General features: G+C 48.8%; 1 protein-coding gene and 1 non-coding gene across 4 annotated transcripts in view; one reads left to right on the forward strand and one right to left on the reverse strand.

Annotated features, from left to right (window-relative positions):
* Positions 1-23,069, reverse strand: part of CHD7 (chromodomain helicase DNA binding protein 7) — a 177,842-nt gene extending 154,773 nt beyond the window's left edge. For 2 of the 3 annotated variants that reach the window (XM_029222950.1, XM_029222948.1), the window contains exon 1: positions 22,087-22,172. The gene's annotated coding sequence lies outside the window, so the exon portion shown is untranslated. Of the gene's footprint in view, positions 1-22,086; positions 22,173-22,776 lie in introns of those variants that run through there. The other variant, XM_029222949.1, reaches the window with a different exon arrangement.
* LOC114895738 lies at positions 15,427-15,513 on the forward strand. The gene has a single exon (XR_003793633.1). It is a non-coding gene; the product is annotated as a small nucleolar RNA SNORD35 (small nucleolar RNA).
* Positions 23,070-23,083: the final 14 nt, after the last annotated feature.

Genomic DNA, 23,083 nt, shown 5'->3' on the forward strand with positions numbered 1-23,083 from the left:
AAACCCACCTTTCCTAATAAAATACTCTCTTTAAAAACTGTAATTACTTGGGACTTCCCTGGTGGCAGAGTGGTTAACAATCCGCCTGGTCAATGCAGGGGACACGGGTTCGAGCCCTGGTCCGGGAAGATCCCACATGCCGCAGAGCAACTAAGCCTGTGGGCCACAACTACTGAGCCTGCGCTCTAGAGCCTGCGAGCCACAACTACGGAGCCCGCGAGCCACAACTACTGAAGCCCGCGCACCTAGAGCCCACGCTCCGCTACAAGAGAAGCCACCGCAATGGAGAGTAGCCCCCGCTCGCCGCAACTAGAGAAAGCCCGCGCGCAGCAACAAAGACCCAACGCAGACAAAAAAAAAAAAAAATTGTAATTACCTGATAAAAAGTTGTTCCAAGAGAGCATCATATTAAGAAACACTCCCATTATATAGTACAGACATCTATGCAAGAAAGAACCATCATACAATCGGACCGTCCAAGCTATGTGGAGAAGCCACAATTATCACCTTTGGGTGAGAAACACCCTCTCCTTTACAACTAGTAAACCCCATCCACTCCCAAACACACGGCCAAGTTCACATAGAAATGGGGAGGAAGGAAAAAGAACCTACTTCACCTTAAGGGACTTACACTTCTTTGGGGAAATAAAGACCTTCTGCAGATGAAACCCATGACTGAAAGTCCGGGTCTGCGGCCGCGATCTTGTCCGTCACGATGACCCTTTACTAGCACTTTATCACAGAACACTCAGGACCAGACACTTTACAAGGGCTGTCTCACAACAAGACGGAGACTCACCCGCTGCCGCTGCTGCTTATATACACGTGTGCACCACGACTCTGCATCTGGCCCGAGGTCTGCTGACCCGGCCAAGCTGCAGCCGCCTTCCTGTCCCATCACGTGGGACACCCTGAACCACTTTGGGGTGACGTCTGCGTGCGTGTGTGCGCTCTTCCCATCCGGTTATTTTCCAGCCCGAAGAGACATTATTCACAAACCTCGCCCAGCTCAAAATTCACATGGACACACTGTTCCAACCCGTGAGCTCAGCCCACGGCTTCTGGAAGGTCCTGCCTCCCAGGAGGCACTGACAGACCTGCCGCCCCGGGACCTGCTTGGCGCTGGGTGCTGGCCCCCTGCGGACCCGAGCTTGCAGAGGTCAAGGCACCTTCCCAGGGCCACGTGGCATGGCGAGGCCTCTAAATGAGAACCAGGTTCTGACGCCAGGACCCACCCACACTCCTGACTGAGGTGACGCCACCTGCGATGGTCACCAGCAGCAGGGCTGGAGGCTGCACCGCCCCTGTTTGTAGACCGTCAGGTTGGGCTAAGCAGGACCTCGTCACTAGCCCCGGAGCCAGCACGTGTTTACGTCTCTACAACTATTCCGCCACCCGACGTGGCATCATCTCATCATGTTAGGTCACGCACAGTAACCTCCTAACTCTGTGGTCCCGATTCCCTTGGGTTTCATCTTGTCTTCGTCCATATGGGCTGAGATACACACGATCATTGGTTTCTGTCAGGTCAGGACCCTGTCTCAGGGCAGCATCCAATGAAAAGGTCCGTGGACCTCCTACAGCATGGCCAGGGGCTGCAGTAACTGCTGTCAGGTGGTAAGCTTCTAGAAACGTCCTAGACTCAATTGTGAAGGTGAAAGCTCCAGTGTGGTTGGAAAGAGCCCAAGGCCAGCAATCACCAAATATCAATTCAGTCTTTAGTTTTACTCCTAATGATATTCTGAACTTGGCTGTTTGGAATCTAAAATATTTCCATAGAAACAAGCTCTGGCTATGAAACAATAACAACAATAAACGGGGGCGGAGGGGAACCAGTTCATCTACCCATGACGCGGCTGAGAGCAGAATATGAGGGACGACCCTAGAAGTCGGTGGCACATGGGATTGAAGAGGAGGTGAAAAGTTAATTCAACTATAAGCTCCTTCAAGTCCTGCCCTCTGCTTATTCTAGCTTTCTATGCCCCCCTGCCTCCACCCCATCCAACAGTAGAGGGAGGGCGCTCAGCAAGGAAGCAGAGAAACTGGGCCATACTTCACAGCAATGGGGGATACGCAGGGCCAGCTCCAGCAGAACAGGTTATCGTAAGCTTTAAACAAAAAAAAAGAGAAAGAAGGGTCTTCCCTGGTGGCGCAGTGGTTGAGGGTCCGCCTGCCGATGCAGGGGACGTGGGTTTGTGCCCCGGTCCGGGAGGATCCCACATGCCGCGGAGCGGCTGGGCCCGTGAGCCATGGCCGCTGAGCCTGCGCGTCCGGAGCCTGTGCTCCGCCACGGGAGAGGCCACAGCAGTGAGAGGCCCGCGTACCACAAAAAAAATAATAATAATAACGTGATAAAACATAAAACAGGACCTATCACACATAGCCCTGGCTCACTCTGGGTGACTAGCAACAGAACAGTTAAATATCAACATCTGGCCACTTTGAAATCATCTCAGTTCTTCTTGGTCATATAATTCTTCGTTGACATTAAAGTATCAGTTCATATCACCTAAGATAGAAGAAGCTGTGGGATAAGACAGAGACGCCCCTGTCCTGTTGCACAAAGCAGAGCTCCCACACCTCACGATAACCCGTGTGCACACTGCCACATTAAAACCACTCCTTACTCAACCACAAGACACGGGGGAAATCCAGAAAACCCTAACCAAGGTATCATAGCAAAATGCTCTACAGGGAGTCACCACAATCATACTCTGTCTTTTCTTAATAACTAATTGCTCTCAAGTTGCCTGATGCGCACTGCAGTGCCAAGAAAGGCGTTATCTACCATCTTCATCTGAAACCTCTACAGTCACACTAATAGACACCAAGGCTCTCCAATCTTTACATCTCTCACTTTCACATTCTCTTTACTGAGAAACAAAGCAAGCCGTGACACTGTGAATAGCTGCTCATTCTAATGAATGGCTGGTACATGACAGACACTGAAGAAGGTACTATTATTAACCCCACTTCGTAAATGAGGAAACTGAGGCTGGGGGATTAATTAACTTGCCCAAGGTGCCACAGGTAGTGAAGTGTTGGAATTTAGCTTTAAACCCAGGCCGTCTGACTCCAGAGCTGTTTGCTGGCGTTAACCTTTCCACCATGCTACCTACCTGATCTCCAACTAGACATATAGAGAATCTTCACATTGCTATCATTCCACTGGAAATTTTTCTTCCTTACGGCTGGTGGAGGAGGAGGTCTCTGACATCATTACGTTAGGTCCACAGTTGGGTCTGTATTGTTTCCGTCCTGGCTTCACGCTATCTGCCTCAAAATCCTCTCAAACTATCCCAGATACAAAACAAACACGAAAAACAAAGAAAGAAAAGGGCCCTTGCCTTGCTTTGTATCAATGAATAATTAGATTTTTAAACTTATAAACAAAAAACATTCATTCTGCATTTGTACAACGTGGGCACCAGCCTAGCAGTAAGCTCAGAATCTATACCCAAATACTCGATTGTCAAGTCAGGCTTTTAAGGGTTAGCGGTACGTTTCTTGTTTTATTGTGGGTTTCAATAGATTTTGGCATCACCCTTGTGGAATAGCCTTGGTGACACCGTTTTATGGCACCCAATGTGTTGACAGCAGTCTGGCAGATCAACGCTATAAAGAGTGGCCCACTGTCTGCTTACATTAGGTCCAGTAGCCAAGCAGGTTCATGCTGAAATGCCTGATTCATAAGCCCATCCAGGCTGTGGTCTACGCGCCGTTCACAATGGAGGTAGCAAGGTGTGCACGGGATGGCACCAGGTGTGATTAAAGTGACAGGCAGCTGTGAAAGCTTTTTGCTAAAGATTAGAGGCTTAAGTTCCAATTTCAGATGCAGTCAGGTGATTTTCCTTTTTGTTCAGTAAACGAAACCGAAAAACACGAGTGACTGCCAACTGAAGGTTTTCTAATTTTTCACTCGTTACTGTATTTCACTGAATCTAAGACATACTTTGTTTTTTCACATTCCCATAGGTCAGAAATAGGATCTGTCTTACAACTGACACCATCTTAGATGTGTATGAAATACATCAATAAAATGAAGTTGCATGTATTCTGGATTCTATGGTTTAAGTTTTATATTACCATCAACCCATGTATTCATAATTAATTTAGGAGACGATGTTAAGATTTGTCTCTATTTTTCCTTTTCTTATCCTCCTCTGTTTGCCATAGAAGATACAATAAAGGATGTTTGAGATATATGAAAGGTCACATAACTTCAAGGAGACAAAAGCTCTGAAGCTATTTTATTATAAGTGCAAAGCTGTTGCCCTCCTATGAAGAAATAGAGCCTGAAAGCTTCTCCAGGCTGCATGCGACCCAAATGGTTTCTTCTGTGAGAAAGACACAATTCCAAGGTGGAAGGGCTCCAGATGCTCAAGTCTTCCCACCAGCGTAAGTCGACTCACTCCAAGACACAATAAGCCTTTAAACTCAAGCTCAAAACTCTCAAGGGGTTGGTTTCTCCTCCACCTCCCCAGTATCAAAATCATGCTCCCATATTTAAACAATTAGGTGAGATGTACTAGCACTGAAATCTGAGTGCTAAATGTTTAGTAAATACTAACCAAATTCAGATCTCATCTATACAAGTTTTTAAAAAGATGATTCTTGTTTTCTTTGATTTCAGAAAACTTAAGATAAAAAAAGAAGGCAGGGGTCTCCTAAATTCAACTTACTGCAGAACAAAATTTCTGTGAGATAGAAAAAATAAGCCAAATACTGCTCAGTGATCTAGAAAAAGGGAAAACCCTAAGAGGCAAACACTGGGGTATTCATTTCAGAAATGTAACTAGTTGAGATTATAAAGATTTCCCTGTTGGGCTTCCCTGGTGGCGCAGTGGTTGAGAGTCTGCCTGCCGATGCAGGGGACACGGGTTCGTGCCCGGGTCCGGGAAGATCCCACATGCCGCGGAGCGGCTGGGCCCGTGAGCCATGGCCGCTGGGCCAGCGTGTCCGGAGCCTGTGCTCCGCAACGGGAGAGGCCACAACAGTGAGAGGCCCGCGTACCGCAAAAAAAAAAAAAAAAAAAAAAAAAAGATTTCTCTGTCTATACCACAAAACACTGAAAACCTGTCAGGAGTTCTTTTTTCCATATCTGGTATAAGACAGCTTCTTGGGGTGGTGATGGTTGTTTTTCTTGATTATAAAAGTACCTTTCAGTGTAAAATTTAGAAAATACTGAAGGATATAAAGATTAAAATAAAAATAACCCACAATCCAAATAACTAACATTTATGGAAGGCTAACAATGCAGCAAGCACCGTGTGAGGTATTTCAGAAGCATCGCTGCATTAATCCCAACAGGCCTAGGAGCTAAGCACTGTTACCATCCCCCCGCCACACAGCTGAAGAAACTTGAGTCTCAGATAAGTTTAAAAATTTGCCTGTGGGAGTTCCCCGGTGGCGCATTGGCTGTGAATCCGCCTGCCAATGCAGGGGACACAGGTTCAATCCCTGTTCCAGGAAGATCCCACATGCCGCAGAGCAGCTAAGCCCGTGCGCCACAACTGCTGAGCCTGCGCTCTGGAGCCCGCAAGCCACAACTACTGAGCCCACGTGCCACAACTACTGAAGCCCACACACCTAGAGCCCGTGCTCCGCAACAAGAGACCGCAATGAGAAGCCCGCTCGCCGCAACTAGAGAAAGCCCATGCGCAGCAATGAAGACCCAACGCAGGCAAAAATAAATTAAAAAAAAAAAAAAAAAACTTGCCTGTGGTCATAGAGCTACTAAGTCAGTTGTCCAAAGTCACACAGCCAGTAAGTAGTTGGGCAGGGATTCAAACCAGACCTGTGTAACTCCGGAATCAGAGCTTTTAACTAAGTGAAACTGTCAATCCCTGAAACTACTCATTTTTAAAATTGATGTATTTTCCCTAGTCTTTTCCTAGGCTTGTGATTTAATTTGTATAAAATTGGGACCACAGTTAATATATTCTTTTGTGCTCTACTCGTTGAGGCTTTATGTTGTTCAAAAGCGTGATGTGTAACGCCTGCATCATACTCTTAACATACGAACACAGCACACATTCAACCATTCTCAGTTTCTCACTGTCAGAAAAAAATGCTGTGACCTCTTATTCATAACAGCTGATTGGATTTCAGATTCTTCCTTAGGATGGAAGGCTGATATGACTGCAATGGCCATTCATAAAGGTCTGGACACATATAATCTCCAATTACTTTCCAAAATGTTTGTACTTGCTGAACCTTAGTCTGAACCTCAGACGGCAGTGATCGTGCAAGTCTCACCATGTTCCGTCAGTATCAAAACTGTTTTTTAAATCTTTGCTAATGTGATTAGGAGGAAAAGTATCTCGCTTTAATTTGCATTTTGTTATTACTCCATAATTTGGAAATTTTCATGTTTTTTGGCAATTAAATTTCCTTCCTATGCATGACCTGCTTATATCCTCTACTGCTTTTCTACTGGGCTGCAGCTGTTTCTCTACTGTATTTGTTGATGTGTCTTTTTAATAGATCCACACGCACACATTAGAGCAGGTGAAGCATAAAAGGCGAGACGGTTCGTCCTAACGTCAGCACACACACTCAGAAGGAAGCTCAACTACGGTGAACGGAATAACTTCCGTGTGTAATAACTGCGTAGTCTCTTAACAAACTCCCAAACTACCATCGTGCTGTTTTGATTCTGAAAGAGCAATAGGAACAATCCTGCAGAATTCGTTCGTGCTATTCTATGCCCATGTTGTAAGGACATTTAAAAAAATAAAGTCAAACTACATGTGAAAACAGTTCCAAAATCATTTTTATAAGACACTGACTTTACTTAAAAAAAAAAAAAAGATTTACTATTTCGCTATTTTTTGGCTTGCAGGTTGCACAGCTTCGTGAGTGATGTAGCTTTATTCCGGAAGCTTTCTAAAGTGACCTTTTATCTTTTCACACATCTCACCCTCCTCAAACGTTTCCTATTTGGGGATCTAATCTAAGTTCAAATCATCAAACCTTGGTTCTCCTGAAAAGAGGCTGCGAAGCCATTCTCAGCTCCGAGCCGGCCCCTGGAAGGACCGGGACTCACCCCGCTCCCCGTCCCCCCTGGATCTCCCCCTCTTCCCAGGTCTCCCCCGCTCCTCAATTCCCCTGTCCCTGGTGCAGCCCCACGGCGGCTGCCTACGCTATTTCAACAGCCTCTGACTTTTTGCCTCTAGTCCCTCTTCAAGCGCAATCCCCCACGCGTTGCCAGGCTAACCTTTCAACTCCATTTCCATCACTTAACGCAAGTCAGGATCTCACCGGGTCTGAACTTCCAACTTCGCCACGGCCTATCCCCAACCCCGTCTGTCCAGCCCCTGCCCCTCTGCCCCCAGCCACCTCTGACCCTCCTGGGCCCAGGAACGGGGCCCCCTGCAGTCCCGGGAGGCCGGGAGGAGGGCAGGTGTATGGCAGGGCGCCCCTCTCCCTGGGGCCACGGGCCCCGCCCCTGCGGCTTGGTCTGGGGACCCTGGCCTCACAGTATCTCTGTGTTTTCTGCTCATGTCATTTCTCAGTCCCTCCAACCTATCAAAGGGCACAGGTCACACCTGCTGATTCCCTCCTCCACTACCAAGTCCCTGCCCGTAGCGCCACCCCTTTTCGGCACCTGACTACATGCTGCGCTGTCCGGTTCCACCTCGTCACAGGTGTGCTACCCTGCAGTTCCCGGCCACGGTGAGCATGTTTAGTATCTCCCACAGAACTCAAGCACCCCTTCACAGACGTTAAAGTCACAAGAATATTCTTAAGATCTGCACACTCATAATTCTTATCTATCTCCGAAAAGAGTCAATACGAGAACAGCTTTCACCAGACACATGCATGTTTCCAAAGCCCAAAAAGACTTCACGGTAAACCTCACCCAGAAATCACCATTTACCCTTTAGAGGTGGAAATCTGAAAACACTGTTGAATGTTCCCTGCTCGTTACTGGCCACGCCTTTGCATTCATGAAGTCCTTCCTACAGCCGACTTGGGTGCAGCCCTTACGAAAGAGCTCACTCCGACGTGACCTTGGAGGCCCGTTTCTGAGGCCCCCTCCTGAGCAGCCACTGCGGAAGGCAGCCGTCTGCCCTGATGCCACTGCCACCACATGGTTCCCTGGTGCAAAGGGCACCTGCTCCGGCACAGTCCCTCAGGCCACGCTCGCCGCAGCAAGCGACTTCCCCCAAGAGGACTTCAGCTGCTAGTTGAACAGCTTTCCCTCCGACACCAGATTATTACACGGACATTACCGTGCTAACCTGCATACCCCTGGACCGACGACCCACAGGGCATCTTAAGCACCTAATCAGGACACCTCGACCAGGAATAAAGAAAGGCCTTCCGACTGGACGTCGGGGACACGACACGGGCTGAGGCCTGAGGAGGGACTCTCACCTCCTCTCCCCACACACATTCTGAACCAGCTGGGGGACAGCCAGGCAGGGCTGGAGCCTGTCACTGGGGAGGCCAGGGAGGGGCCAGGCCGCAGGCACAGGGCAACCCCACCCCGCCTGAGACAGAGCCTCTGCTTTAAACCTGTCAGCCCGACTACACCCGGAGGCGTGGAGCAGGACGCCTCTGCGGGAGCCTGGGTGCTTCCAGACCCGCAGTCGGGGCGGCAGGGCGCCCAAGGAGGACGCCGGGAGCGGCGAGGGAGGGCGGGGGTCTCCTCCAACCAGCGCAGGCAGGCGACGGTAACGACAGCCAGGGCTCAGCAGGCCAGGGACTGTGTTCTAACGGGCGGGCGGGGGTCTCAAGGGTGCAGCGCACTGGAAGGTGCCCCCCTGAACTCAAGAGGAGCCTGCAGTGGGCCAGCAAAGGCCAGGACGCGGGGCGGCACGGAGCACGTCGTTCGGACTCAGATGCTCAGATGCGGGGCTGGGCTTCAGGCAGGAAAAGGGGGGCCGGGGGGTGTTGAAAAGACTTCCGTTTCAGACAGGTGGGGAACATTAAGAACAGACGTCTGGGGGCGATACTGGAAATAAAAATACAGTCTTAGGAGTTAAACACCTGGAAACAGGAGCTGGAGCTGTGAGTCTGAACTGGGCCCTAGAGAAGCAGAGACAGGCACTCTGGGTGCAGGACGCAGGCTGTAGTATTCAGGGGGCAGCAGAGGAATGAGGACCCCGGGGAGCAGGCCCAGGACGCGGACGGCACCTCCCAGCCACGGTCCAGGCCAGGGAGACGACAGGGCAAGAGGCCGGCACAGTCAGTGAGGAACGAATCGGAAAGGAAGGGAGACGGAGACCTGAGGAAAGAGCCCAGATGCCGCTTCCCATCACCTTCCGCAGAACACCCGGCTCTCGGGGAGAAGGACGCCGCCGAGTCCACCCACCAAACTCCCTGCCACCCTCGCTTTACGTGTCTGACCTGCCCTTGGAGACAACACTGCTTGGAACGGGTGCCCCTAAACAGTTACTGCTGCCTATTAAATCTACTAACACTTCTTTTTTATTATTATTTTTTTTAATTTAATTTTTTTTTGGCCGCATCATGCAGCATCCGGGAGTCTCAGTTCCCCGGCCAGGAATCGAACCCGCATGCCCTGCACTGGAAGCCTGGAGTCTTAACCACAGGATCGCCAGGGAAGTCCCCTAAATCCACTCACTTTTCATACCACGTAGACTAGAACCACACATAAGACAAGTTTTTCATTATTCTGTGGCAGAAATGAAAATAAAGTTTCATTTATAAAGTTTCATATATAAAGTTTCATTTATATAAAAGTTACCTTTTATATAACTGGTATCTCAAATAGCAACTACATTTCACTCATTTACGTGTAAGAGAATAACATTACTTGCGAAATTCCAAAACATATTGTAAAAATATGTTACCATTTTTCTGAACTGTTTTGTATTTCCATGGTACGTTCACTGTATAACTAACGTACTGGTCTAAACGTATGGCCTTTTAGAATGTATCAGAAGCACCTAGATAAAAATTCAGACTCTAGATGGCCCACAGAGATTTTTTTCTTTTGAATTTTATTCTATTTATTTTTTTATACAGCAGGTTCTTATCAAAGAGATTGTAATTCAGGAAAAAAGCCGGCGTAGGGAATCTGCATTTGTTTGTTTGGCCGTGCTGCGAGGCTTGTGGGATCTCGGTTCCCCGACCGGGGATTGAAGCTGTGGCCTTGGCAGTGAGAGCACCCAGTTCTAATCACTGGACCCCCAGGGAAATCCCAGAATATGCATTTTTAACAAGCACCTCAGGTGACTGTGTTCATTCTAAGGCCCCAATAAGTGTCTACTTTATTAGTTATTCTAATTTTACCAGATGGACTTTTAAAATAATTATATAAGATCCTCAAAGTCACGTAAACAGACCCGTTTTACAGGTCCCTTGGAGAAAACAGATGAAAAAGCTACATCATCCAGCTCACCATTCTACTCTTCCTTAAAGACCAATCGATGCATTATGTCTGCAAAACCACCTTGTACCTCTGAATCCTGGCTGGGTGGAAGGGTGGGGAGCGGAGACAATTGCTGAAAAGCTACAGGACAGAGGCAGAGGCCAGGCTCGCGGCAGCTGCTCCCTCTTCCCCCAGAAACCACTTCTGCCCAGGAATGAAGGACCAGCGTTTTCTATGCAACTATCTCAAGACAGTGCGAAAAGGGAAAGCTGGGGTTCCTTTCACAAAACAGAATATTGGAAGTAAGAGATAAACACAAGAAAATTTCATAAGGATATAAATTAATGCTGTAATGCTTTCAACAGAAAGACCCATTTTCTTACCTCTAGCCTGGAGCTGGGAGGTAAAGCAAATCAGATCACTCACTAAATTCAACAGCTGGCTCAAGCAGTCTTTTTAGAAGAGGCACAGGTAGCCGAGTCATTTTCACGTCTGCCAAGTGAAGACATCACTATTCTGAACGCTGTCACCTGGCGGTGGTGGCCCACAGAGGGTCATGCTGATGATGCGGGCATGTCTTTCTCTTTTTCTTTTTTTTAAAGATTTATTTATTTTTGGCTGCACTGGGTCTTCGTTGCTGTGTGCGGGCTTTCTCTAGTTGCGGCGAGCAGGGGCTACTCTGTTGCGGTGCGCGGGCTTCTCCTTGCGGTGGCTTCTCTTGTTGCAGAGCACGGCTCTAGGCACGTGGGCTTCAGTAGTTGTGGCTCGTGGGCTCAGTAGTTGTGGCTCACGGGCTCTAGAGCGCAGACTCGGTAGTTGTAGTGCACAGGCTTAGCTGCTCCGCGGCATGTGGGATCTTCCAGGACCAGGGCTTGAACCTGTGTCCCCTGCACTGACAGGTGGATTCTTAACCACTGCGCCACCAGGGAAGTCCCTACGTGGGCATTTCTTCAAGTTCTGAAGAGCCTGAGCTACAACAAGCGACTGACAGTCGGTCCCCTATGTCACCAATCCACCAGCAAAAGCTGAGCTTCCGTGCAGATCCTCGGGCAGTATATCACCTTTCGTTCACACCAAGACAAACACCACGTTTCCCAGGTACTCCACGGTGACACCGCCTGCCTGCCCGCAATTCAGGTACAGCCGTGTCACCACCCATGGGCTGAACCATGTGGAAAATTACCTGATTGCGTCATTTTATTGCATCCCTACTAAGTATGTGACAGCACATGAGACAGGGTTCTCTTTATCTTGCTCGACCCCAGCAGCTAAACGAAACGGCTCTCAACAGCCCACAGCAGCCACAAAGTTCCCTATAAACTTGAACTTTGCTTCAAACACCAGCCTGGATTTTTATTTTTTTTTTTTTTATTTTTTGTTTTTTAATGAGAGGGGAAAATGGAAAACTTAAAATGCCAATTCTGGTGATAAACCTAGCTCTCTGAAACTTAACACAATCAGAAAAAAGTTAAAATTTCAAGTGCACCAAAAATAGCAAAACTTCAAGTTTTAACAAGAGATTTACTGTACTTAAGCTGGACAACTATTTGTTCAGTTGTGAAGGAATAAAACCCATAAACATATACAGAATCTAGATATGTCACCATAGAATAGTTCTAAGACACAAAGGAGTATTAGGATTTGGGATACTATCTTTTTTTGTTGTTTTTTTTTTTTTTAAATCCCCTGAAAAAGGAACACACATCCACCCCATAACATATGAGCCTACCTACTGCTTTATACATCTGAATCTGAGACCTACTGACACCAGGCAGCGTGCAGCCGCAGGGGGTCCTGCATGTGAGCAAAAGCGGTGTGCAAGTACTTCCTTGAGGCTGGCTGTTGACTAGGTTAAGTATTTACCAAGAGCGAGTGCTACGGCTGGGAGCTTAGGGAACATCCTGTCTTCTTTCCTGAGCAACTCAAGTCCTCTGCAGTGAGAAAAAGATGCTCCATGAATTAATACATCTTGGATAAACACTGGGAAGAAACTTTGAGGACAGCCAATTCTGTAGCAAGCTGAATACTCGGATGTCGGCCACGTCTTGGACTGATAAACAAAAACAGGGTAGAACGCTAGTAAGTCTTACAATAAGTGAGTGTCTTTTAGGTAGAAAGTGTTTGCAATCGATAAGGTATGACTTGTGAGGAAAAGAAGCCTCCCTGACGCTAATGCATTCATGGGCAGCTCTGGGCCATTCAATGTCACTCCCAGAGGTGGGCCTTGAAAGCACAGGTGTGTAAGTCTTGACAGATGCTTCTAAGGCCAAGGTCATTCTGATGGGAGCCTCCAAGGCAATTTCTGCAGAGAGGTTAATGCTACATGGTCTTAAATAAGCCTGTCCTGATTTGAGTCCCAACTCCACCATTAATAGCCGTATTCTTGGGCAAATTTATTAAACAATCTCTAAAACTCCATTTCCTCACCTACAAAATGGCAATTGTTGCTCCTACCTCAGCGATTTGATTAATCCTACTTTGGTAGTCAGTGACCAACAGTCCACGTAAGTAAACAGGTTAGCAAAATGCAAACTCAAATAAAGCCTACGCTCCGCACATGGTAGCTACTGAGATCAAGCCCTTAGAGTCACTGTTATTCAAGAAATGGGTTCGAGGGCTTCCCTGGCGGCGCAGTGGTTGCGAGTCCGCCTGCCGATGCAGGGGACGCGGGTTCGTGCCCCGGTCCGGGAAGATCCCACATGCCGCGGAGCGGCTGGGCCCGTGAGCCATGGCCGCTGAGCCTGCGCGTCCGGAGCCTGTGCTCCGCAACGGGAGAGGCACAACAGTGAGAGGCCCGCGTACCGCAAAGAAAAAAAAAAAGAAAGAAATGGGTTCGAGCCCTGTTCCGGGAAGATCCCACATGCCGCGGAGCCGCAAGCCACAACTACTGAGCCCGCGTGCTACAACTACAGAAGCCCACGCACCACAATAATGAGTAGCCCCCGCTCGCTGCAACTAGAGAAAGCCCACGCAGCAACGAAGACCCAACGCAGCCAAAAGTAAAATTAAATAAATAAATTTATTAAAAAAAAAAAAAAAGGCAGCAGCAGCTTCTCCAATTTTTCAACCTTCCAGTAAGGACGGAAGAATACGGGGAACTTCCACAGGCTCGGGTCTGTCAACTGTTTCTACTCTGCCCCATTTCATTTTCCCTTTAGAGTCTCTTTTCAGTGAAAATAAAATAGGACAAAACAAAAGCTGTCTACGTTCCATCTCTCCCACTGTCATGCCAATCTGGAGAGCAGCGGGATTCCAAGGAAGCTGCCCCACAGCCTCACCTTTGCAGAGGCAGGGAACCTTTTCGCTTTCTCCTTGCTACTCCTATCCCAGACCCCACCCCAAATCTACCCATTTTAGATAGCTTCTTGTCCGTTCCTTAAGCAAGGCACAGAATTTGGGGGAAAAGGACCGGCCCCGACATTCAGAGACTTGAGGACCTAGAGTTACAGATTTTGAGAACACCGTGTACCTCTCCAGTCTATACTGGAAGGTTCTAACGCTCCAGAACGGATGGAATATGCCCACCACTGTTTACCCAGGCTAACATCTCCCACCGACTTCGGAGAACTGCAGGTTTGGGGAAAACAGGACTGACGGGTTCCCTGGTAAGACAGCCACAGCTCAGCCAGCAGACGAGTAGCTCTGTAGCCAGAAAGCAACTGCTCCTTCAGATGTGCCATTTCTAGTGTCTGGAGTATCTGAGCCACCTCTGCGTAGCCAATGAGAGGACTAGGTGAATAACATCTAGTTCTGTGCCTGGATACAGGCACACACCCATGTTAATTCTGATGTCGACTTCTGAGGAAAGGTGAAAACGGTGCAGCCAGGATCCACTGCAGGCCTCTCGTGCTTGGCCAGTCATGATTTAGGATCCGGAGACTTTTTAAATTAAAACCAAGACACATGGTTTGATAAGTTCAATGACTACCAGTTAGCTAGTAACTACTCAATAAATATGCCATACGCTATACCAAGTGCTTTAGGTGGAATACCTCATGCAATCTTCTGCGGTTAGTAACCCTGGCTGGTTGAGAGTATTATTGTTCCTATTTTTCTGATTCACTAGCTGATCCTTCTGACGCCACAACTCAAGCTCTCGGCCACCACGGAATAAAACCTCCACAAGAACAAATGCTCTCCTCATCTCCGTGGGAGAGGAAGGGCATTAGGGTGAAAGGCATGGACCCCAATTGTCTTAGGGGTCAAGATATCCCAAGATGTATGCCCCCCCATGAGTACAGTAGGCACAAAAAGAGGAAGTGTGGACAGAAAAGCCCAGCTTTTCTACTATGCCACCACATGGGAACATTACTACCCTTAAATTTTAGACGTATCCAAATAATCCCTCAAAACCACTAGAAGTGAGAGTAAAACTTTCAGATGTAGCATGCCCCTACAGCTAACGTAAGCTCCGGAAAAATCTGCAAAGCCACACAATCGTGCCCACCCTGAGGAAGTCAGGGAGGGCCCTGGTGGACTTGATCAAGTCACAATGACACCAAAAAGGCCTATGAGGACCAATGTCAAACAGAGCACCTTTGAAATAGAGCCCCGACCAAAGACAGAGAGTCCCAGGAAGGTTCTCCCTGCACACGAAGATCAATGTCTGACCTATGACAAAAATAAACGGGTAGGGCTTCCCTGGTGGCGCAGTGATTAAGAATCTGCCTGCCAATGCAGGGGACTCGGGTTCGAGCCCTGGTCCAGGAAGATCCCACAGGCTGTGGAGCAACTAAGCCCACGCGCCACAACTACTGAGCCCGTGCTCTAGAGCCCCCGAGCCACAACTACTGAGCCCGCGAACCACAACTACTGAAGCCCGCACGCCTAGAGCCCGTGCTCCGCAACAAGAGAAGCCACCGCAACGAGAAGCCCACGCACCACAACGAAGACTAGCCCCCACTCGCCGCAGCTAGAGAAAGCCCGCGTGCAGCAACGAAGACCCAACGCAGCCAAAAATAAATAAATAGAATTTTTTAAAAAATTTTAAATAAACGGGTAACACCGTTACTATACAAACTGGCAGAAACAAAGATACAAAAAACAAGATAAACAAAAAAACTGTTTCAAGATAAATGTTCGGCAGATGATGGCTTTTTCTCACGATGGTCTGCAGATGCCACTGCGGGCAGTGCCGATAAAGCCAGTGGCTCAGCTGATGCCAGGAGGAGCAGACAGCCCTGCCGGGGGTGGCTGTGTCTCTTGAGCACAGGCTTGCTGAAAAGTTGTATGGCTGGACTGGGATCCTCTAGGACGGGATGTCAATGCCCCTCCCCTAGTCACCCTGGCCTCGTTTCCTTACAGCTTCGTTTCTCCCTCTACCTGCCCCCCCCAGTTTGCCTACGTAGGGCGCCTGGCTCATGAGGTTAGCTGAAGTACCAGGCAGCAACGGCTACACTGGACTGGAGGAGAAGAGAAAGGAGAAGGCCAAGATCCACTACCGGAAAAAGAAGCAGCTCGTGAGGCTACGGAAGCAGGCTGAAAAGAACATAGAGAAGAAAACTGACAAATTCACAGAGGTCCTCAAGACCCATGGATTCTTAGTCTGAGCCCAATAAAATTGACCATTTATTCTTAAAAAAACAAAAAAAATAAACAAACAAAAAAAGATAAATGTTCAGGGTTTTCATACTTTTTCTCATATAATATTAAAGTCAGCAACTTGGAAGCTTTTCTGGATTTATCAATTAGCATCTCTCACTTGCGACCAATCACGCTCTATCATCCACTTTTTATAATAATTGAACAAAGTGACTGTTAAGATATATTAAGCTAGTTTATACATACTTCCCCCCCCCAGAACAGGTAAGTGTTCTGACCGAGGACAGTATTTCCCTCCACAATTACCTAAGTAATGTATTCATTTCTACCACACCCATGTTTGGCCACAACCGGCTCCTAAAATGCGACCAGTTTCCTCCACGGGGAGCACAGTGGGACCCACCAGCTATCTTCCGGGAGTCCAAGGACCTTGTCCCAATACATAACTAGCAACAGAAAGCGGCCTCCAGGACATGGAGGGACACAAGAACAAAATGTGGCAAAGTCTGCTCACTGGAGGGTCCTCTTCCTTGTATGAGCAAGCAAACTCCTATTAAGCAAGTAAGAAAGTGCCACATATCAAGGTAGATAACAAAGTTTCCCTCTTCTCTCCCCTTCCACTGACACCACCAGCAATCCTTGGTGGGCTCGCCATACACCGACATCTTTGGGGGGAAGCTGGCAGACTATTTTGGGAAGTTTTAGAATGCCGCTAGCAATGGAAAGAAGGCTGAAGCAACAGTTTCACGGTCCGCTATCGGCCACCTCAGTCACATGCTTCAAGAGCTCATGAACTTCCTCCTCAGACCAAGTCCTGATCAGGTGCTCCCTACCTCGGAGAGCAGCACCCCCAGCCAGCCGGCCATGCAGCGAATACATTAGAAACCTACGCTCCCTGACACCTTCCTCTCCCTGAGAACAAATCTGTCTTCAAGTACAATTCATTGAGCCTCCTAAATATTTCTCCAACCTGTCCACTTCTCCATCTCCACGACCACCAGTCTAGCCCAAACCACTGGTCCTTCCCCACCCCGTGGACCACAGCAATAGCGGGCAGGACGAGGTTCCCAGCCTATTCTCTCTCCTCTGCCCCACCCACCAATTCAGTCTTCAAAACACAAGCCTGCTCATGTCAAGCCCGGCTTAACACTCACCAGTGGCTCTGCTGCTTTTTTTTTAAATCCCAAATTCCATATCCTGTAAGCCCCGCCCAAGCTGGCCTGTGCCCGCCTCTTGCGTGTCATCTAGCTGCTCTCCGTGGGCCTCAGACACGCTGCCTCCCTCCAGGTGGGCTAGCACTGCCCCTTTCTCCTACCATCGCCTGGACGACAGCGTTGAAGCCACTCCTAACAGGTGACTGTCCTTCCTCCCAGTCCGCCGCCCAGCACCTGTGACGTTGCGGTGGCTCTATTTTTCGCGTGGGTCTTTTATGTCTTCTCCTGGCACCACTGTATTCCTAACTCAGGCATAGCGCAGCACCTCTAAGGTAGCAGGTACCCAATAGACACTTGAGCCAATGAACAAGAAAACAGGTGAAACAGGAAAACTGATCACAGCCCAGTCACTAGCCACTAGAGCCAAGCCTGGCACCTACAGCAGTGTGTAAGGTCAAACGGACCACTGAAGAAAGTGTCTTTGATGCCACAGGGCCACAAACAAGCAAGCTCAGGGACAAATCGGCCTCTTACTGCCAAGTAATGCTTTTCATTACTATTCTACCTTATTTTTATTTTTAAAGAGATAGTTTTTACTTTTCAAAATAAAAACAAAACAAAAACCTCCAAAGATATTGCCCTGAGAAAACAATTATGTTTGCAGTCACCTAACATTAGTTAAAGGTACTGGAACCTAGTTACGGTAATGAATACGTGCTTCTATAATGAAAACAATAATCAAGTCTCAGAATAATTTCCTCTTCATTTCTCTAGATGGATAATCATACCTCCCCGCTCCCCGCCTCCCCAAAAAAACCTCCAAACCACCACACAGAGGCAAATACAATGCCGTTGGCTTAAGAACACCCTTAAGAGCTATGTGAGCATAGGCTATAGGATGCTTAAGCCAAAAGGTACTTTTGAGTCAGAACATAAGAGGAAGAGCTAGTCTCTTCCCGAAGCAGTTCAGTCATCCAACAAAGACCAACCCGGCACTCCCCTGCATGAGCACCCAGCTAGGCACCAGGAAGACAACCATGACCAAGGCAGCTCTGCCAGCAGTAACTGGGTGGCCAGCCAGAGACGGCTCCTTTAATTAATCCTCTGGGCTTTAGCTCCTCAATCTGTAAAATGAGAAAGTTCAACTAGCTCTCCAAGGTCCTCATGCTCTAAATCTCCAAAGATTTACTAATGACTGTAAGATGAATTTCTACTTGACAATATCATTATGATTTCCTGTTTCTATTTATTATTTTTATCACATAGGTGTGGTTTCATTTAAGAATTTTAATATATTGATAAAAGTAAAATATAAAAGAACGGTACTAATGTTTTTAATTACCATCCCAGCTCTTAACTACCACCATAATCAGCTATGGGCTTTTGCCATAAGTGCAACTGAGTAATACCCAAATTAAAATAAATCATTACATCTTCATATTTTTTGTAGAAAAACAGAAAAGTGATAGAAATAGAAAAGTGATCATTTACTCCCAATTTCTTTCATCTTTTTACATCATCCATCGTCTTTGAATGTCAAAGTTTTCTTTAAAAAAACAAAAAAACAAAAAACTAGGACAGAATAATAAAGATCTCCAGAGAAAAAGGAAAATTTTATCTCCCAAACTGATAAAGCTATAATGGCTTTAGAAACCTGGTAAGATATAACAATACAAAATTCTGAATTTCTAAAAGGGCATAAAAAGAACACTCTTAAAGATATACAAAAGTGTCCGTGTGAATGAACAAGACAATTAAAGAGTCACACAGCGCCATCATGTTCCCGACATCATCTCACCATCATCACCCCAGATGTTCCTTCCCCATCTACCTTAGTGAATTTAGCTATGTGACCTACATCTATCTAAGTGCTGGTTTGTTTACATCTAGAAAGCATCTGAATACTGGAAGCAAATCACTTGATTACAAAGCTGAAATTTTAAGGGTCATTTTTTTGCAGCCACACATTTTGCTCAGCCCTGACTAAGCATTTTTATTCTTGCAATGCCTTATTTATAGCAGATGTCTATAGGACGGCCATGGCGACTACTATCAAACCTGAAAGGCCATGTACGGATAATAAAAGATGGACAATAACAACACGTCCAAAGCTGATCTTAAAAGTTAAAATATGAGTACTTGGTTACCTATAGAACGCGCTCTCCTAGTAGATGGTAAACTCTGTGAGGGAAAGCACCGCCTCTTATTTGTCGTTTTACACACCGAAAGCTTGCCAGTGATTGCTGAATCAAAAGTAACCAAATGGATGGTGGCACTTTCTTAAGCACAGGGAATAAAATGCTCTTCGGCCAGGTCTGAAATAACTACTCTAAACTCGGCACTGAAATTGCTCTTACGGGTTACACGGCATGTACGTAGAAGCACTCTGACTGTATTTTCTCATAGACGAAAATATTCTTTTACTTTTGACCTTTCTGCCTAAAAACTATACAATAGGTAATACATTACTGACTGCATCTGTATGAAGAAAAAATTGTCACATTTCTTTGATACAGTTTTATAAAGGTACTCCCCATGGTATTCATTTTAACTCAATAAAAGTAAGACGCTCATGAAAAAAAGTTTTGGAAATAGTCCTATAAGTCTAACTGATTAACAACTAAACCAAGTACAGGAGAATCTATGAGAGTACTGCTTCAAAATTAAGTTACTAGACCTGCTATTTTAAACTCAACTTAGGTATTCTCAACTTGGGGAAAAAAAACAAAAGTGCTATTTTTTTTACTCAAAAGAGGAAAATAATGTTTGAGTTTTTAACCATCACCGTCACCTATAAATGACCTACATTTCTCTATCCTGACTTTCAAAATTAAGACATAGAAAAGGAAGCAATTTTTTTAATTGACGTAAAAATAATTTCATTGATTAAACCAATATAATTAGAGTTTGGAATTCACATACCAGTCCCTTTATTATAATTATTCATTTCTTATCAAGAAACTCATTTGAATCCTGAAAAACCTACAACAGAATTCGTCAAGCTTCAATTTACTGGCTTGCACAGAGGAAGGAAAAAAAATAGAAAATATCAACAGACTATAAACAATAAAATCCATAGTGCTAGAAAACAATTCTTGAGTGTTATGGTGATGAAATTCACCTGTTACAAGCCTCACAAAAATCCATCATGTCCCTTTAGCTGGTTACCAAAAGGGCGGGGGGGGGGGGATGTCATAATTTCACTATTTGGCAAAACAAGAAAACTTAGTTTCTAAAATTTGCTGCAAGTCATCTTTCCACTTCCAAATTCTGTTTACCTTGTAACTTTTTTCCACAGAACAGATTTTTCAGGGAAAATAAACTTTTTGTGAGCAAATCTGGAAGACATAAAATGTCTCCCACTTACTATCACCTAGAAAGGCAAACCCAGTCCTGCTCCGTGCCCCAAGCATCTAGCTTTCAGCCTCTTTATTATCATTGTCAATGAATGGGCCCCAGTCAAATGAAAGCTGCCATTTTAGGGTAAAGACTGGAGGGCTTCTGTTGTGCAACAGCAAGACAAAAACACTCCGCGACAGATGTACTCTGGGGGCTGGGAGGCGGATTCAACTTCGCAGAATCACTGCTCAAGTTATTTCTGAAATAAGAAATTACCTACTACTTACACATTGCTACAATCTAAACGGAATTATAACTGGGATAAATCAGGTTCCCATGCTGCTAAGATCATAGTCACTAAGATTTTTTTTTTTGGCCATCGTTAGACTAGATCTGTGAGGAAATAAGGATAAGTTTTGTGTGGTTTGTTGTTGTTGTTTTCTATTTGATTATTACCCTTAGTGAGTACTCCCCCCTCCCCTTATCGGGAGAGAAATGGGGGGAAAACACACTCAACCTCTTTGAAAGGTACTGCCCACTGCAAAGACGGCTTTAATGAGAATTTTCAGAAAATAAAAATCAGGGCCTTCACATAATCCTTTAGAAATAAGTTAAAATATTTAATGCAGCCCAAAAATCAAGCCCAGAGAACGGACATATTTCAAGATAAGTTCTTTAAATCGATGGCTAGATAATATACAATGGGAAACTAAAAAGTATACTTAGCAAGTGGAGAGCTGGATAGTGTATCTAATTCTAGCAATTCAAAAGGAAACTCTCCATGTGGGTTGCTACTTTTCTTTTGTCCATTGTCTGTTTGGAAGAGGGGGAAAAAAACTAGTTTAAAAACGAGGCGTGAACAGTCCCTAAAAGTGACCTCCAGGAAAACCGGCCGCCGGGTAGCAGAAGCACTCCCCGCGCGTCCGCTCGACGGGGGCGCTCACAAAGCCGGCGGGCGGGCGGCCGCGAGTTCGGGGTGCGCTCCCACGGCGCGGGGCTCCTCGAGGAACAGCCATCCGGAGAAAGGCGGCTCGGTAATGATGGCTGCTCGGGGCCGGCGGCTCCTTCCCCGGAGCCTCCCGACCCCCCGCCCCCCCGCGCCCGGGATCCGCCGCCCTCCCCCCGCCCCCCGGCCGCGCTCGCCCCGCGCCGACGCGACCACCCCGCACCGCAGCCATCCGGGTGCCCGCGCCCCCGCACCCCCGGTGCCAACCAAACAAACAACGCGTCCCCCACCGCCCTCCTTCCTCTGCCCGCTGACCGCCTGGCCTCCAGCCACCTCGGCCGTTCACGCCCCGAACGGCGGATCTCGGCGGGGGCAGAGCGCACCCGGGCCACCTCGGGGGCCACCTGGTGACACCCCCCCCGGCGTTGACCCCCGGAGGACTCGGGAATGGGGGAGCTGAGCTGCCTCCGGGGGCTTAAAGTCGCTATTATGCAGCCGCCGCCGCCGTTGGCCCGGCCAGCTCGGCAAGGTGGGGTCCCCTCCGCGCCGCGCCTCCCCGCGCTCGCCCCGACCCCGCTCCCTTTCTTCTCCTCCTCGCGCACTTGGGAGCCGCCGGGGATCCCCGGGAGCCCCCGGCTCCGGGCTCGCAACTCCGCGCCCGCGGCCGGCACGGGCCGGGCTCGGGACGCCCCCCGCGCCGCGTGTTCGCGCCGCCCCCGCCCCACGCGGCGCCCCGCGCACTTTCCTCGCCGCCGACCCACCTCGCCCGGTGGCCGTCCCCGCGCGGGCCGGCGCCGCCGCGCCAGGAGGGACGCACTTTGTTCGCGCCGGTGCGGCCGCCGCTCCCGGCGAGCGCGGCGTGGTCGGTCCGGGGCGGGGGGCGGGGGCTGGAGGCGGGGGTCGCCGCCGTCCCCAAGCCGCCGCCTCCGCTGCTCAACCGCCCCGCGCCCGCGCGCCCATCGCCCACTCGCACTGGAGTTGCAGCCCAACTTTTCCTCCTTCCTTTTTCTTTCGAATGGAGCCGGCAACTCGTGCTCGGCGCCGGCGGGAGGAAACGCGCTCGCGCTCCCCCGCGCGCAGACACGCTCCCTCCTGTCCCCCGTCCCCCCCCACGCCGGCAGCACAACAAAAAGCCATTTACATGCGAGGAAGTGACCCTCGGCCGGACCGCGCGCCGCCGCCGCCGCCGGCCCAGCGGACGCAGGCAAAAGTTGGGTCGCCGGGCGGCGCTCCGGACCCGGGTTCGGGCCCCGCGGGCGGCGACGCCGGCGACACGGCCCGGGCGGCGCTGCGCTCCAGCGCCGGCCCCGGCCCCCGCCCGCCCTAGCCCCTCGCCCCGCACACGCCCAACTCCTCGCTCCCAACTCCTCGCGCGGCCCCGGCCCCGGCCCGGAGCGATTTCCTGCCGCCGCCGCCCCTCCCGGGGGCGCCCGGCGAACTCTCGCGCTTACCGGGTCGGGCGGGCGGGAGGGCTCCTCCGCTGCCCTGTGCCGAGGGGGAAACAAAACGCAGAGCGGGCTCCGGAGTTGGCTCGGCGGCCGCGGCCAGGGGGTTGAGTCCTCGGGCGCGGAGTTGGCCGGGGGCGAACGCGGCTCTGGCGAGTTTCAGGGTCTCCGGGTCCCCGGGTCGCCTCCTCAGCGGCGCTCCTTTGTGTAATTGCACTCGATTCAAGTTTAATCCGATAGTTCCCGAGCACGAGCGCGTCCGCACTACCACGGCTCAACCCCCGCGCCGCCGCCGCCGCCGCCGCCGTCGCCG

This window comes from Monodon monoceros, unplaced genomic scaffold (assembly GCF_005190385.1).
Source record: "Monodon monoceros isolate NGI ecotype Baffin Bay Population unplaced genomic scaffold, NGI_Narwhal_1 Super_Scaffold_14, whole genome shotgun sequence".
Lineage (NCBI taxonomy): Eukaryota > Metazoa > Chordata > Mammalia > Artiodactyla > Monodontidae > Monodon > Monodon monoceros.